Genomic DNA, 14,211 nt, shown 5'->3' on the forward strand with positions numbered 1-14,211 from the left:
GTGTGTATGTATATATATATATATATATATATATATATATATATATATATATATATATATATATATATATATATATATATATATATATATATAATATATATATATATATATATATATATATATATATATATATATATATATATATATATAACATTTTTAAACCAGAATATGTGGGTTTTAATAAGCAACAAAACATAAATTGAAAAGATTCTACTATAAGTCTTCTACTTACTTATAGTTTACTAAAATAATCTTACTAATTCTACTAAAAGTCAACTACTAAGTTTTTCACATGTTCAACGAAAAAGAGAATGAGAAAAAATATTAATGCTGGTACAACTGTTAATGAAAATACTTGTATTGAAACTCTAGTTATTTATCTTTAACTTAAAAAAAATTAAAATGACACTAATATTTCTGGTAAATTTTGTTTTTGCAAATTTTATCTTTTAGGAGTTTTACTGTTATCACATAATCTAGATGAAGACAATATATTCATAGAAGGCTTCAGAAACTTAATGAAGATAATAATATTAATGTTGATTAATGTAGGTGACTATTAATGAACAGGGGGCATATGTGCATTTGGTTTTTTTAAATATTATGTATAACTTATATTTATATTTATTACCTATATTTGAGTGTATATTAGTCTAATTTATCTTAAAACAGGATATTTGCACTTTAACAAGCAAAAAACTTAAATGAGATGGTTTCGAATCAACCTTTAAAGATTTCTATATTTATAAGCAAAAATCAATTAAGAGAGGATTTACATCCTGGTACAAATGCTAATGAAAATACTTGTGAATACTCGGGCTTCTGGGTCTTTCCAAAGTAATAAATTATTTGCATTTAATTTAAAAGTTTATAATATTTAAAAAGTACAATAGTATATTTGATGAATTATGTTTCTTAATGGTTTTCATAAATTCTCTAAGGGCGTCTCTTATTTAGGTTGAAGTAGATGGCTCTAAAAAACAATTTGAAAAAAAGAATGAAGGGTCGATTCCGTTTAAATGTACATACACAAACAATTCTGATCAATAAGGAAAAAATCAATTTTACTCTTCCATCGAATCATCACTCTGGTTTTTTCAAACAGCATTTTTTATAGTGCATTTATTTAGGTACAATACAAAACAATAGACTAAGATAATCATTTATTTTGTTATTTATTATAAAACTTGTTTTTTTTTTTAAATAGATTAAGGCGAATCATCAAAAATCATTACCAATACAGATCGACCAAAAAATCAGACAAACGAAACCTCTCCCATGGATGATGCTATGTTTTAGCGTTAAATGATAGACACACCATTACCTAAAAAGAAATTTGGACTACTGCAATAGTTTTTAGATAAAGATTTGAGTGAAATTAAATTTGAACAGGTTACCTCAATTGAGGAATTAGTAAAGTTCGAGACCCGACTTTTAAGAAAAATTAAAAAGAACATTCGATGCTACTGGAATTGTTTGTAAAAATACGAAAGCGTATTGTTATACGATTTTAAATTTTATATTGACGGAAGAGGCGATCAATCGAAATTAAATATTATGTATGGTACCATGTGCCAAGCGTCTTTTATTAGCTTATTTTTAATGATTTGGTTTTTTATTTCTTTGTTTATTTTTTCTTCATAGTATTATTGTAAATTAATTTACCTTAAAAAACAAAAATAAAACAACAAAATTGTCGTAAATATAATGTAGTATATATAAAAAAAGGTTTACATGTTTAAAGTTATAAACGTGTCTAACAAAACCTACGTAATTTTAGTTTATCATTAAACCGTGCTGAACAGCTGTTAGTTCAGGCATAAGTTTGGAAAACTTATGCCTGAACTAACTAAAGGCATTAAATAAAGTTTCCGTTTGGAAACTTTATTTAATGCCATAAGTCCGTTTTAAACTATAAAAAACACGAATTTAAAACCTCAAAAACACGTATTTAAAACATAAAAAAACTCGTCTTTGAAACCTTAGAAAACCCGTGTAAAACTCCAGTTAAACTTCCCGTGAAATCCACGTGTTTTTGGTTTACGCCTGGATCGTAACAAACACGTGTTTATACGGGTTTTAATTCCGAGATTAAAACCAGATGTGCCGTCTGGGTATATACAGCTTTCTCTTACTTTTTCATTTTTAGTTTGTAGAGCTTTTTTCAAAATAGGTATTGGGTAATTTTTTTTGAATAGGTATACTATTCATCACACTATCGAAACTTAACACTCTTAATCGTTTGCTTCGTTCTCGATGCCATAGTTTGCTCTGAATAGGTTAACTGTTCTGACTTAAATATTTTTCACTTCTTCAATGTCAACGCTGAAATGTAAATCTACAAATGCTTTTTGTTCTGAAGATGATCAAGAAAAATGAATCTTATTTTCTAAATTATCCAATAGAGTATTAATAACTAATCTATCAAACTTTTTACAAAAAGGTTCTGCAAAATATTTTCTATAAATGTTGACAGAGACAAATTAAGAAATAAACATGTTTCAAAATTCTTATCACAAATTATTTCAGAAAAATTTGTCCCCTGGCAGAGATTTTCTAAACCTTCACAAAGTAATTGAATTTGTAAAGGTGAAGTTTTTTAAGAATTTGATAATGAACAATATTTACGTGTTCCTGAAACTAAAGGTCTTTTTCGAGTATTATTTTTTTCTTTATAAGCGTCAGGTTTTTCAAAATTTAGGTTTGAAAATAAAATTGCTATAGAGTTGTTTGATTCACCTGGAACATGCCATATCTGTAAAACGTCAGTATATGTTTTGGTTTGTGGAACCACTTTAATGTCTGATTCTTTATAGTCAACTAGTTGGTATAATGAATCAGCAACATGCTTACGACAGCCTCCTGCACCAGCTTTACAATTGCATTTAGCATAAAGTATTTCACCGGAAGACTGGGCAAGTGTGTAAAAACTTCTTATTACTTACGTTTCATTAACGCTGCAACATTGCACTTCACAATAAACACATTTATGGGTGGTTTTACATTAGCTTTGAAACATACATTTTTTATGTTATCTTCTTTAAATAAACAAAAGCTAAGAGTTTGATACTTTTTGGCTCCTCTTTTACATTTATCTACAGATACAGTCCTATTAATAAAATAATCCATAATAAAATTATAAGTTATAATGGGCAAAAATAAAATGTCTCATGTCCAAGTTGAAATACTGTTGCTTATTGATTCTTTCTAATCCACAGCGACAATTTCATCATGGGTAAGTTCACGAAAGACAGCTTTAGATACCTGACAAGAGCTCTGAGAAGAACTAGCAATTTTATTTCCTAAATTAGCATTACAAGAAATCATCACTGTAATATTATCTACTTCAAATAAAACTTTGAGCGGATTGTTTAGACTCAAATAAATACAACTACCACAATGGATTGCGCGTTTGACGATATATGGGAACGGTCTATTCACCTTTCCCCTTATTATAATTTGACACAATGCATTATGGTATTTGTATTTACATAAAAATCAAAAACTCGCATTTCACACTTTTTTTAATTTTTCATTATTTCGTAGCTTGCTTGTGCATAGATAATAGTTTTTTCTCTTACAATTATTTATATTTATGCCAAAATCTTTTACAAATCGTGTTATCTCCTCAGGAGAATAACTGGATTGTAATATAAACAAATATTTCAACGTAAATGTACTTGAATTTTGTTAGAGAAGCTTGTTTGAAGTATATTTTGCAAGTATAAATAATTAAAAGAATATATAATTATCTCTAAAAATACTCCTGGTAATTTTAGCTTTTTTAAAAACCTGGCATGATTCTTATCCTCGTTTTTAATTATACTGAAATGCAACATTTTGTATAATTAAAAACGAGGAACTTAATAATGATGAAAACAAAATAATATCTAATGATGTAACTTAATGGTCAAAAGACAACATCTCTGTTTCCAATAACACATCAACATATATTTACTTATATAGTATTAGACGATATTTTGAAAGAGGAGCTGCTAAACATAAAATAGCTGGTTATCAGTTATTCAAAGATAACAATGTAAAATAGATCAGAGTTAAACCAAATATTTTATAACATAGAATTAAACCAAGGAATGAAAATGGTTGAGTTTATTATTGCAATTAAACTTGGACAAAATCATTTTTATGAAATATCTATTAACAAGTAAATGAAAAAATGCTAAAAAATTTAATCCTAGTTACAATGGAAAAATTTCTACATTGTCTGGATCATTTAGTTAAAACTAATTTGACTGAGGAAAATTAAAGCTAGCCATAATGTTAATCAATGTTGAGGAAATAGTTCAAATTAAATCGGAAACTAAAGATCAATACAAAAACAAAACTGAATTGAGGAACAAAATAAAAAAACTTTCTGCATCAAATTTTGGTACAGTTAAAATAATACTCTTCAAACTTTATTATTAAAAAAGCTAATAAGAAACTGTAGTAGTAGTTTACAATCACAATTGCAATATTGATCATGAAAAGTTTAAAGAGAAAATCTTCTCATAAATCCTAAATGCCATGGCTGGTTCTAGCCCTGATTATTTGTGTATTAACTAAGAAAGGTACAAAATGGTTGAAGTAAATGATTAAAGGGCTCTTTTTTGAAAAGAAATTTTTGTGCACATAAATCTTCTACCAATAAAATTTTTTGCAGGAAAATAGTAATAGACAGCAAAAGCTAAAAACCAAACAGTTAATTTTACCAATGTCAAGGTATCAAAGCTTTTACAGAAAAGATCGAAATGGACTTTTTTCTATACAAAAATGAAGACTTTTTTGCGCAATCAATTAAATTTGAAAATGAAAACCGGTTCAATAAGATTTTGTCTTCTTTAAATACAATTTATTTTTAGTTGATGGATTAAAAAAATATTTAAAAGGATGTAAAAGTATCTAAAAATTGTTATAAGAAATTAATATTTTTTTTATTCTTCAATATTTTCTTTGTATTTGTAGGGGAATTGTATAAAATAATAATTTTTTATGTTTTACTTAGTTGCTAAAGCATTTAAGTACACAACATGTAAAATTCCAACCAACTACTTTTTTTTGTTTGTTTGCTTTTTAGTTGAATAACATTGTGCACTTGTAGTTATCTTTTCTACTATTATTGCAAAGTTTATTCAAATAATAAAGTTTTTAAAATTTGAACTAAAAAACTTAAAAGGTCTGAAATGAAATACACCAAGGTCTTTTAGGATAATCATAGTTCTTTCAATATTCGACAATTTAATCGACTTATTTTCGTTGCTTACTACCGCGTGCATACAATTACCATAAATGCATTGTTTTTAAGTGGAATGGTGAATTAATAAAAGAGATAACGGGAAAAAATAAGAAAAGTACAATATCACAACCAAACGCAATAAAAATTGAAAATTAACTATTTAATGACCCTAATAAAATTGCTTTTGAATTTAACAAATTTTTTTTCTTCAATCGGAACAAATATATCAAGTAAAGTTCTTTATCTTAATGGCAAATCAATTGATCAATTTTAAACATCATCTAATTCAACTTTAAATTTTTCAAACCTTACATACAGCAAATTTAAAGCAGCATTTAGATCATTAAAACGAATTAAGGCAATTAGGGCTGATTGCATCAATGGAAATGTTTTAATAGACTCCTTTGACGCTTTGAAAACTATACTCTATAAAATTTGTGAAGCATCAATTGTTCAGGGATCTTTTCTAGACAGGTCAATAGTTCCTAATATTAGTTCTGTCATCTTCTATAAAAATTGGTGTCATTTTTGCGATTTTCAATTGATTAGGAAAAACTCCTTGAAGTATTGACGCTTTGAAAGCTTTAAAGCGAGTATCTTTCAGTTTAAAACAGTCTATAACTATAAAACCAATAATATTTATTTTATTGTAAAAACTGTCCAAAAAAAACCTCGATCCAAAAAGTGAAGCTACTTTTGCCCTTTTTACAAATGGCGGATCGAATTTGTAAACAGATATTATTTAACTTTTCTTTTATTAAATGAAATAAATATATTTTAAATTTAAATAACTATTTATGCTAAAGAGTTAAGAGGAAATTAGAATACTTGTAAAACAGTAATTTACGATTTCTAAATCTATTTTTGATTAGAAAGGACTTAAAGATTTGAATAGAAAAGTGAAATGACAAGCACTTTTGTTGCATTTTTATAAATTATAATACTTTTTAATAAATCTGGGCCCATAAAAGAACTTTTATCAGTACTTTATAAATATTAAAACGTGTTTTTGAATTATCTTTAATATTAAAAAAAAAGTGGCTTCATTTTTCGTCCAATAAAATCTCGCAAGTTAGACATCTAGTTTATATAATATGTCATTAATAATAACATTTATGCCATCAGCCCCAGTTACTTTATTTTTAAGATTTGAACGCTTTTTAAGATTTGAACTCTTTGAAAGATAATTCTAAAGGCAATTCATTAGAAGTAATGCAATCAATAATTGGTACAAGAAAATCACTAAATACAGCCAGGCACTGTGTGCTAAATTGACCGCCAGATTTTATGTCCTCCCACTCTTAATTTTTTTTTGTTCTCTATGAAGATACCTACCAATTATTTGTAAAAAAAGAAAATAATTAAATTCATATCTATCAAACAGTGTCTGAAAAACTGCTTTTTGTGTGCACTCTAAAAAGGGTGGAGTGGGTGAATGCTAAAAAATTTTTATTTCTGACTTATATTTTTTAGTTTGATTACATACGTAAATAATATAACCTTAATTTAGTTTTTTAAATATTGGTGAGAGTCTATTATTAAACACTTTCTGGTACAACTGCAACATAAACATTAATCTAAATTTTTTAGGAATATTTGTAACTTTTCTAGCTTAAAATATTTTTTAGACCATGATTCTCATAATTTAAAACTGGCTCTAATCAGGTCTATATGTTTATCAACATGAGTATAATTTGTTAAAAAATTGATTAGTTGCGTACTCGTGTTTTTAATAGTTTAAGATGAATAATTATTAGGATTATTAATTTTGAAACGAAAAAAATTTTATACAAGTTTCTATGATTTATTTTTTTTTTTTTTACCAATTTTTAAATTATGTAAATTATGTTTGTTTGTTTTACTTTTTTACACATTTATCGTTAAACTTAAAAGTCGGTAAAAGCTCAACCCTAATAGCAATTTGTTCGAGATATAATAAGTTCCTTGTCAAAAAATTTTTTTTTAAGAACATAACAAATCTATTGCAGAACGGGAAGCAAAAGATAAGGTTCAATCAAGCAGTAGAGATTGTCTAAAATTTTGATATTTATACCTAGTATCGAGGTATTCAAAAAACAGTTACTTTCCGTAGATCATGATTTTTATTGTGATTACTACTTGATATTTGGATCACTTGTTAAAAATTTATTCGGTCAACTTTTAAGAGAGCAATAAATTAAATTTTATCTTTCAGTAAATTAACGTAGATTTTTAAACAATTAAAAGTTTAAAGAAAAAAGATTAAACAACAAAGCCTGTATTGCTATATTATATTAAAAGTTATGCTACATATGTTCAATACAGAATGTTTCCTAAACATATATATATATATATATATATATATATATATATATATATATATATATATATATATATATATATATATATATATATATATATATATATATATATATATATATATATATATATATATATATATATATATCTATATATACAGTGTCTCAAAAAATTATCCGACCAAACACTTTTTTAAATATTTTTCCTAAAAAAAGTGCTGTATTTTCGTAAATTTAGACTTTTTTGGTAAACTCAAGATTAATAAAAATAAAAGAACATGTTTTTAAATAGATTTTCTTTATTTCAATGTAAAATACGAATCACAAAGTTTTCAGTCTTTAAATAAATGAACTTAGGTCGTTTTTTTATTGTCAAAAAAATATTCGACCAAACGCATTATTTGTTCCATAATAAATTATTATATAACAAAACAATTATTTTAATACTTTGTTGGGCCTCCCTTTGCTTGGATTACAGCTTCTAGACGTCTAGGCATTGATTCGACTAAAGATTTTGTTTCTTCTGATTGAATCTTTTCTCAGGCTTCTTCAATTGCCACTTTGAGGTTTTCTTTTTTGGAAAATGACCGATCTCCAATTTTTCGGTCTACAATTTCCCACAAATGTTCAATGGGATTAAGGTCCGGTGATTGTGCAGGCCATTCCAAGACCTCAACATTATTTTCAGCAAACCACTCCTTTGTTTTAGTGGCACAATGCTTGGGATCGTTATCTTGCTGAAATGTAAAATCAGATCCTAGCCGAAGTTTTCGAGCAGATGACTTCAGATTTTGCTTTAATATGAGTTTTGATAGAAACTTAATTATACAAGTCAAGAAAAATCGCTTCATTTCTGCTCGAAAACTGGCTGAGCAAGCTGAAGAGAATTATGGAATCAAATTATCCCATCAGACAATCAGAAATCGTATCCGAGACCAGGGATTTCAAGGACGACTTGTGCGTAATAAACCATATTTGAGTAAGAAACACATGAAAAGAAGATTGGAGTTTGCTAAGAAGTTCAAAAACATGCCGTAAAGTTTCTGGAAAAAGATCTTGTGGAGCGACGAATCGAAATTCAACTTAAAGTCATCTGATGGAGCCCAAAAAGTTTGGAGAAAAGCCGGAGAAGCCTACAAATTAAGCTGCGTGAGAGGAACTGTCAAGTATGGTGGCGGTAACGTGATGGTATGGGGTTCAATGGCTTGGAAGGGTGTTGGAAAATTCCAATTTATTGATACTATAATGGATCAGGTGCAATACAGAAACATATTAAAGCAAAATCTGAAGTCATCTGCTCGAAAACTTCGGCTAGGATCTGATTTTACATTTCAGCAAGATAACGATCCCAAGCATTGTGCCACTAAAACAAAGGAGTGGTTTGCTGAAAATAATGTTGAGGTCTTGGAATGGCCTGCACAATCACCGGACCTTAATCCCATTGAACATTTGTGGGAAATTGTAGACCGAAAAATTGGAGATCGGTCATTTTCCAAAAAAGAAAACCTCAAAGTGGCAATTGAAGAAGCCTGAGAAAAGATTCAATCAGAAGAAACAAAATCTTTAGTCGAATCAATGCCTAGACGTCTAGAAGCTGTAATCCAAGCAAAGGGAGGCCCAACAAAGTATTAAAATAATTGTTTTGTTATATAATAATTTATTATGGAACAAATAATGCGTTTGGTCGAATATTTTTTTGACAATAAAAAAACGACCTAAGTTCATTTATTTAAAGACTGAAAACTTTGTGATTCGTATTTTACATTGAAATAAAGAAAATCTATTTAAAAACATGTTCTTTTATTTTTATTAATCTTGAGTTTACCAAAAAAGTCTAAATTTACGAAAATACAGCACTTTTTTTAGGAAAAATATTTAAAAAAGTGTTTGGTCGGATAATTTTTTGAGACACTGTATATATATATATATATATATATATATATATATATATATATATATATATATATATATATATATATATATATATATATATATATATATATATATATATATATATATATATATATATATATATATATATATATATATATATATATATATATGTATATATATTATGGCCAAAATCTTTTTGATCTAAAGCTGCACACTGCTTTTTTAATTTTTTACCATGACCAGGATGAGAAATATCTCTCATAAAGTATATACGTCTTTTTAAATTTAGCATGAATTGCCTAGCGTGTTTGCTCAGAAAATTTACAAACCACAAGGCTGATGAATACTATATGGAATTACATAATTCATTTTTAAACTTTTTGAACACTGGAATCAAGTTACTGTTTTTTGAAAGTGGGTGTCTCTTTTTTATCAATATGAAAGAAATTAACACGTACCTTTATAAAACTTTTCCAAAAACCATTTTGACACTCGTACTAAAAGTCTTATTAACATCAAGTCCTCTCTTACTAATTATCAACTTTAAAAAACCAGATATGTCTTTAACAATAACAATATCTCGCTCTCCCAGGAAAAAAAGTTCTATAGAATTTCTATAAACTTTTGAAACATATGGTCTATAGAAATTCTATATAATTCTATAAAATTTCGATAGACTATATGTTTCATAAGTTTATAGAAATTCTATAGAACTTTTTTTCCCGGGAAACAACCACCTAAATCCTCAAACAAAATTTGTAGAACATCATTATTGATCTCCAGATTTTCTTGTAGGACTTTCAGTCTTCAAAATAAATTGTTCTCAAAATTGCTGTGTCCCACGTCTCTCAGGTTAGAAGAAAATAATTTGGTTCCGCTATCACTCAGACCAACTGCAACTTGTAACTGCATAACAGTTTTAAGAGATACAGGCGCTATGTTATGCAAACAGTTTTGTCATCTAATACATCAAATTGAACTGTAAGTTTGTTTCCACCAGTTGAAATCATCCTTTTAGTCAAAAATATTTTTCTTTTCCACTTTATGTTTAAAAAATAAACTACCATTTTTTATGCCCACTTTAAATCCCCATTATCTACGTGGTAAACAAGATTTTAACTTTTTCCTTTTTTCCACATGGATGAAAATATTCCTTGCCTTTAATTAGTATTAGTATTCGTATTAGTATTAGTATTAAGAATTGCTGTAACTAGTGTGAGCCAGTGAGTGTGGTATTAACACACTATGACAGCCGATTTGCTTGATTTCTGCTCATCCAGCAATCAAGACCTGCTTTAAAACTGTTAAGTGATTGTGCTTTAACCAACTCGCTTGGCAAGCTATTCCACAAATTGGCCGATCTATTAAATAAAAAGTTTTCACGACAGGCTTGCTTAGTGATTTCTTTGACATATTTAAAGCTGTGACCTCTCGTTTGAGTTTGTTGAATGCTAATCTTTTTGATTGTTTCCAAATCGTTAAAGCCGTTGAAGAATTTAAAAAGTTGAATCATATCTCCTCGTTGCCTCCGTTTTGTCAAGGGACTCAAGTCGAGAGCTTTTAGACGACACTCATAGTTGATTATTTTAAGTGATGGTATTAATCGAGTTGCACGATGTTGGACTCTTTCTAATAACTCAATTTCTCCTTTCGAATAGGTGATCAAACTTGTACTGAAATCTTTAACAGTGACCGCACAAAAGAAACATAAAGTATTCTCAGCAGTTTAATATCTAAGCAAACGAAGCATTTTCTAATCCGACCTAACATTTGGTTGGCTTTGCCTACACATTTTATAACATGATTTTTTCATTTCAGATTGCTTGAGAAGATTACGCTAAAATCACTTTCAGATTCTGTTATGTTTAACTTTAGTTCATTGATATAAAGGGGTGATTTTTTGTTATTCCGGCCAAAGTGCATGACCATAGATTTTAAAATATTAAATTTCACAAGCCAGTCTTGAATCTTAAGAGCTAAATTAAACCTTAAGAGCTAAATCAAGATCTGATTGCAAAGAAAGAGTTGATGCACTGGAAAGCATTTCATTCAAAATTTTGGAGTCATCTGCATACAGCTTGGTTAGATTTTTTAGAGTTTCAGGCAAATCGTTTATAAATAGTACAAACAAGAGTGGTCCAATTACTGACCCTTGTGGCACACCACTGGTAATTTCTTCCTAAGAGAATATATTTTCGCCTATCACAGCTCTTTGTTTTCTTTCTTTAAAAAATGCTTCAATCCATTGTATTGTCAGACCAGATATTCTATATGCTCTAAGTTTAACCAACAATCTTTTATGTGGCACTGTGTCAAATGCCCTGACAAAATCCAAAAAGATAACATCAACAGGTTTACCATTCTCTAAGGCGGTTGAAATCAAGTGTTTCAAGTAGATTCGTTAAGCATGATTTATTTTTAACAAAATCGTGCTGTTGCTTGACTATTAGTTTGAACTTATATAGAAAAGTTTCAAGTTTACATCTGATTATACCTTCCATTATTTTACATGCACTTGAGGTGAGTGATGCCTGTCGGTAGTTTCCTGCTAAGGTTGTTTCGCCTTTTTTGTACAGAGGAGTGATATTTGCTGATCTAAATTGCACTGGCAGTGTGCTGGTTTTAAACGATTCTTTACAAATATACGTAAGTGGAATAGCAAATGCTGATGCACAATTCTTCAAAATAGCTGAATGTAAATTATCAACACCACTTGATTTTTTATCTTTTAAGTTTTTTAATCTTAGATAGACATCTTAATATGTAAAATCTTCATTTGTCATAATGAATGTTTTAGTAGTTCTTAAATCAAAAGAAGACAGTGGACCATCATCTTCTTTCACAAATACAGCTTGAAAATTTTTGTTTAAGATATCAGCAATATCTTTTGAATTTTGAGTGGTTATACAATTTTCTCCCTTTAATGCTTTTATAGTATCTTTGACTGTTTGTTGATTGTTCATGTAGCTGTAGAGAAGCTTTGGATTTTTTATGGCTCTTTTTACCTGATTAAACTCAAAGTTTTGTCTCACTTTTTTAATCTCGTCTGCTCATTTTTGCAAATCATTTTGTATTTAAATTTCAAAACAAAAATTGAAGTCGCCCATGATAAGTTGATAATTAAACTATGATAATTGAACTAAGTTTCATAATTTATTACTATTTTATCAAAAAATTTATTGATTTAATACTGCACGTTATACTTGGAATTAAGTTGCATTTGCTTTTATACACCAATATACAGCTTTTACATAAACTTTTCTAAGTATAATCTATATTATAACAATTTTTATATTTGAAGTAACGTATATGTAAACTTCAAATAATATAATATATAAATAAATTAGTAGAAAATCACTTGAAAAAAATCTTTTTCATTTGACACTGTAAATAATGAAAGTGTTTATTGATGAAACACAGCGTTAAATAAAAATTTTTTTGTTAAGTGATTTTCTATTAATTTATTATTGCTCTGTTCTTTTAAGAGCATGGAGCACTCCATCTTGTAGAATAAATTTTAAAATAATTTATATAAATATTATGTTATAATATATTTTAACATTTTGACTGATTTTGTTTGGAAACAAAATACCATTTAAAACGTTTCATAGACATCTTGATTCTGAAAGCATTTTAATCAATGAAAGTTTAAAATGCTTAAACTTTCTAACCACAACCAAAAAAAAAAAGATGTGTTTATACATTTGTCGGAGCACCAGAAAATTTGGGGTACCAGAAAATGTTTTATAATTGACTCTCATCAACATATTCAATCAGATTACAAAAAAAAAAAGAATTATAAAAAATGTTTTTTCAACCACCCATCCACCCCACCCTTTAGGGGTTTAGGTGCACATTAAAAGCAATTTTTCTGACACTTAATAAGAGTGTTTTTTGATGAAGATTAGGAGATTTTAACAATTGAAACTGTGAATTGACTTGAGGTAGGAAAACCTAACAAGATTAATATTTCTTACTGTTTTTTCCTTCATTATTTCTCATGTGCCTTTTGAGTTATGTTTATACTTATTACTTATTTATTACGTAGTTTTACGTATTTTTACGTATTATTACTTATTTATTAGGTAGTTTTACGTATTTTTACGTATTATTACTTATTCATTACGTAGTTTTACGTATTTTTACGTATTATTCCTTATTTATTACGTAGTTTAGAGTACTAGCTTTCTAGTTTTTTTACGTTTATGTTTTTACGAGTTTTTTCAAACAAGTATTTAAATATATAATATAATATGTATATCAATTATTTTAAAATCCTTGAAGAGTATTTTCATCAGAAAAGTGTCCAAAGCAAAAAAAATGGAATAGTGTCGCAAGTAGTAAAAACGGAGTAGTGTTGTAAATAGAAAGAAATAAACAAAGAATGATGAAAAAAAAGATTGCTACTCAAACCCTCAGTCAATGTAGCAGCACTCATTTGTGGAATCAGGCTTAAGATAGTGGGTGTATGTACTGAAAACCTTGGCAGCAGGCTATTTCAGTATGACATCAGACATTTTATCTAAACACCTAATTTTGTTATTATTATTTTTTTATTTTTGACACTATTTATTAAACTCCTTAAGGACATTATTCCATTTACTAATTTCAACACTATTCATTAAATTTGTTTGTAACGCTACCCTTTTTTTTTTGTTTTTAACACTACTCATTAAACTCTTTCACGACATTATACCTTTTTCTATTTTTGACACTATTTATTAATTCATTTCCAACATTATTCCTTAATCTGTTATTCGACTATCAATAATGCAACACTATTCC

At 27.6% G+C, this 14,211-nt stretch overlaps 1 long non-coding RNA gene across 3 annotated transcripts in view; it reads left to right on the forward strand.

The window, feature by feature from the left end:
• Positions 1–1,664, forward strand: part of LOC136090086 (uncharacterized) — a 2,158-nt gene extending 494 nt beyond the window's left edge. The window contains exons 2-5 of one of the 3 annotated variants that reach the window (XR_010643150.1): positions 454–548; positions 673–837; positions 958–1,130; positions 1,208–1,663. This is a non-coding gene — a long non-coding RNA (uncharacterized LOC136090086). Of the gene's footprint in view, positions 1–144; positions 838–957; positions 1,131–1,207 lie in introns of those variants that run through there. The other 2 variants (XR_010643149.1, XR_010643148.1) reach the window with 2 other exon arrangements.
• Positions 1,665–14,211: the final 12,547 nt, after the last annotated feature.

Source organism: Hydra vulgaris, chromosome 13 (assembly GCF_038396675.1).
Source record: "Hydra vulgaris chromosome 13, alternate assembly HydraT2T_AEP".
NCBI classification, from domain to species: Eukaryota; Metazoa; Cnidaria; class Hydrozoa; order Anthoathecata; family Hydridae; genus Hydra; species Hydra vulgaris.